At 41.5% G+C, this 4,142-nt stretch overlaps 1 long non-coding RNA gene across 1 annotated transcript; it reads left to right on the top strand.

The window, feature by feature from the left end:
- Positions 1–1,218: 1,218 nt before the first annotated feature.
- LOC103348455 (uncharacterized) lies at positions 1,219–3,411 on the top strand. The gene is made up of 2 exons (XR_516841.4): positions 1,219–1,756; positions 2,916–3,411. It is a non-coding gene; the product is annotated as an uncharacterized lncRNA (long non-coding RNA).
- Positions 3,412–4,142: the final 731 nt, after the last annotated feature.

Here is a 4,142-nt window from a genome sequence, read left to right as displayed (position 1 = left end):
ATTTGGGCATCCACAGATTTTGGTATTCATGGGGGTCTTGGCACAAATCCCCCATTAATACTGAGAAACAGCTGTGTATTAACAAAAACAAGATGGTGAATATCAGGATAATTAAAGGAACTTCAGGGGAGCAGGGTCTGGATGTAGCAGTTAAGATACCACTTGAGACACATGCATCTCATACTAGCATGCCTAGCTATGAGTCCTGGCTCCACTCCTAATTCCAGCTTCCTGCTAATGCACACTGTAAGAGGCAGGTGTTGACTCAAGTGGTTGGGACTCTAATCCTGGCTTCTACCTGGCCCAATCTCAGCTCTTGCAGGCATCTGGTGAGTAAACCAGCAGCTGAAAGATCTCTTTCTCTACCTTTCAAATAAATAAATAAATAAATAAATAAAATTATGAGAAAGAAATTTGTAAAACATAGATTTCAAAATCGCTTATCACATTTGTAGTTTATATGAAGTCCCAGAGCAGCAGGATCAGGCTTCCCTCCCTTACTTCCATGGGGCAAGCTTTGTGTTAGATGCTGTTGTCCAAACACAAAACTAGGCATGGTCCCTGCCTTAGGAAATACTCAGTGGTGCTATAGGCTGAGCCCTATCTCAGAAGGGCTCTTGCCAGTCCCAGGTCCTTATTTGCAAGGGTGAAAGCTGTTTCCACTTTCTTTTATTCCACTCCCTGCTATTTGTCTCCACAGACACTGGAAACAGCATCTCCCTCACGAAGGGAGGCTGTATTCTTCAAGGCATTTGGTAAAAAGCAAACATTATTAATTATTTAGATTCTGAAATGTCTCAGACAAGAGCCTGTGTCCTCACTGTGCCATTGCTTACGGCCGCCGCATTTACCACACATAAGTGTGTGTTACAGGATTTCTTTACAATGAGTAAAATAGATCCCCTCCTTCTTTTGGAAAGGCTTTTTGGACTCTTGTTTTTGTTTAGGACTTTCATTAATTTATTCTGTAAAACAGGGAATGAAAAAATGAGAAATTTACCTACTTCAAAGGGTGTCTGTGAGGATTAAATAGGCAATACATGAAAAGCTATTGGCATCACAAAACACGTAACAGATGCTTAATAATTCTTACCTATTTGTATTACTTTGCTTTGCCTTACCATATTGAGACAACTGAGGCTGGGTAACTTTAAAAAGAAAAGAGTTTTATTAGCTCACAGTTTTGGAGATTCAGGAGCCCATATTTGATGATGGCCTTCTTGCTGGCAGAGACTGGAGGTGGCTCAGGGTATCACATGGTAAGAGTGTCTGTCTTCTGGTCTCTGCTCCTCTTCTTGTAAATCACTAGTATTCATTCACAAAGACTCCAACCTGATGACCTTATCTAACCCTAATCATCCCCCAGAGTCCCTATTTCAGGCCATCATAGTCAGCTTTTCTTTTCTACCATCTTAATATTTTACAGTGGGGAACCCTTGAGAGCCACACTCAACCCATATCCAAGGCTTTACACCATTATTATTGTAATCACTATATACACTAAAAATACACTATATACACTAAATATCTATTATGTGCTCAGTAGTCAGCGTGCAGGACCTTAACAGGAGAAAGCAAAAATCTCTGAGTCTGGCTGCCTATGTCACAATGGAGATTCTTGGGATAAACATCATAAAGGCTGCTGGTCATTTGGGGATGGGTGGGACTTGGGAGCAAGAGTATAAATCCAGGGAGCAAGGCCTGCTGAAACGATTCAGCCATGCTCCATCAGTCAAGAGGAGCTTCATCCAGAGAGGTAAGTAGAGGATGGAGATCATGGTAGCTGAGAGAAGTTGCTATTTTGAGCTTTTTCTGGATTAATGGGGAAGGAGGTGAGGAGAGTTGCACGGATGGTTATAGAGTTTCAGAATACCAGTTGATTATAAAGATAAGGGAGTATTGTGAGGCTGTGGAAGTGGACCAAATTGGAAAGAATTATGGGCCTCATCAGAGTTTCTTCTTTTCTGGGCATACAGAAAGGGCCTATTTAAATCATGTAGTTGCCTGTTTTGTGTTTGCAGTCGACCCTCTGTAATGAGGGCTCTGCATCTGTGGGTTTAACCAATCTCTGATAGAAAGTATTCTACAAAAACATCGTGCCTGTCTTGAACATGTCCATGGCTTATTTTCTTATCATTACTCACTAAAAGTACAGTATAATAACTCTTGGTACAACATTTACATTATATTTGGTTTTGTAAGTAATCTGAGATGATTCAAAGTTCATGGGAGCATGTGCATAGGTTATAAGCAAATATATACCATTTAATGTTAAGGACCTGAGCATCCACAGATTTTGGGATCCATGTGGGAGGGGGAAGTGTCATGGAAACACTCCCCTGTAGATAAGGGGTGAATGTATGCGTATCTGTGCATCCCCATGAATGCATGCATGCTTATGCCACAAAAAGAGGCAGCTTAGCTGACCAATCTACCTTACTGTAGCTTTCAGTGTCCGTGCTAACTGTTCACAGACTACAGGTAAGCTCAACAAGAGCTACTTGTAAAACATTATGTACTCAAGAGACGGAGAGATGTAATAGAGAGAGCTGCAATCCACTAGTTCACTACCCAAATAACTGCAATGGTCCTTGATGGGTCAGGCCAAAGGTAAGATCTAGGAACTGAATCCAGGTCTCCCATGTGGGTGGCAGCAACCCAGCTACTTAAGCTGTCACCACTGCCTCCAGGGGTGTGCATTAGTAGGAAGCTGGAGTCAGGAACCAGAGCTGGGTATCAAACTTGGACATTCTGTTATGGGACACAGATATTTTACTAGTATCTTAACCACTGGCCAAACACCTGCCCCAGGGCTGCCTTTTAAGCCTACAGAGTTTCAGTTTTCCTGCAATATGTCCTGTATGATCTTGTGTTTTACATTTCTAGTGCTTTAAAAAATGTCATCCTTTTCCCAGAGTTCTTCTGATCACTGGGTCAGAAGCACCCGAGTTCCTGTCTTCAGTTGAGATTCAGCCATGCCAGCACTAGAAGTCTAAGAATATCATAATCCCTGAGTGATATAAAGACCTTTGCAAGGAAGATGAGATACCCAGAGGCTGTAAAGGAGAGGTCTGAAGGATTTGACCATGTTCAAATGAAAAGCTTCAGTTCAGCAAAACACCAGAAACAAATTCAAAAGATAAAATACACACCGGAGAAGCCCATTCTCTCGCCACATCTGACAGTTCACAAAGAGCAACTACAGTCTGACTTAAAAAATGAACAAAGTGGTTGGAAAATGGGCAACCAAGAGGCAACTACAATAACAAGAAATAGAAATGCCCATTAACCAACAAGGTGATGTCCATGTTAACTCTTAAAAGAGTGAGGATAGAGGCATAGTAAAAATGAAAATTTGTTGAAGATTACAATGGACTTTTTGGGCCATAAATAAAAACCCTGTTGGCAAGAGATCAGGGTATTATTACCTGTGTGCTTCTGGCAAATAACTGGTGTTCAGAAAACTGAGTAAGTGATTCCACTGCAGGTGAGAAATATAAATTAGGGGGTATCAGCGACACTGGCTCAAACAGCACCTGAGTTTGTGGTCCACAGTGGTCCCAGAGAGTGGAGGCTCCCCTTATGTAATGGGGTCCACCTCTTAACTTCAAACAAGGGAAAATGCCTTAGGGAGTATGTGTTTAACCTAATGGTTAAGAGTCTGTTACAAAAAGATGCCTTTGTCCTACATTGCAGTGCTTGGGTTTGTTACCTGGCTCTGGCTGCTGACTCCAGTTTCCTGCTAACACAGACCCTGGGAGGCATTGATGATGGTCCAAGTGATTGGGTTCCTGCCACCTACGTGAGAGACTGGGATTGAGTTCTGACTCCCAGTTTCAGGCTGTCCCAGTCCCAGCAGTTGCCAGTAATTGGGGAGCTCACTCTGTCTGTCTTGCTCTACTTCTCAAATATAGAAATGAAAATTAATTTAAAAATGAGAAAAATGACTTATTTTGGTGACTTATCCCAGGTCACAGAATTTTTCTGGGCAGACTTTTAGTATTTATTTCATTAAATCTGAGGCTGAATATTTTTTCCTACTTTTTCCTGCCTTGGTGTTTAGTGTTATTATTAGTATTTTTAATCCTTAAACTTCATTACCAGACTATGTATTGGACAGGATATGGACAGTCCTTTCTAAT

Source organism: Oryctolagus cuniculus, chromosome 18 (genome assembly GCF_964237555.1).
Source record: "Oryctolagus cuniculus chromosome 18, mOryCun1.1, whole genome shotgun sequence".
NCBI lineage: Eukaryota > Metazoa > Chordata > Mammalia > Lagomorpha > Leporidae > Oryctolagus > Oryctolagus cuniculus.
Note: the sequence above shows the minus strand (reverse complement) of the source record. Positions and strands in the feature narration are given on the sequence as shown.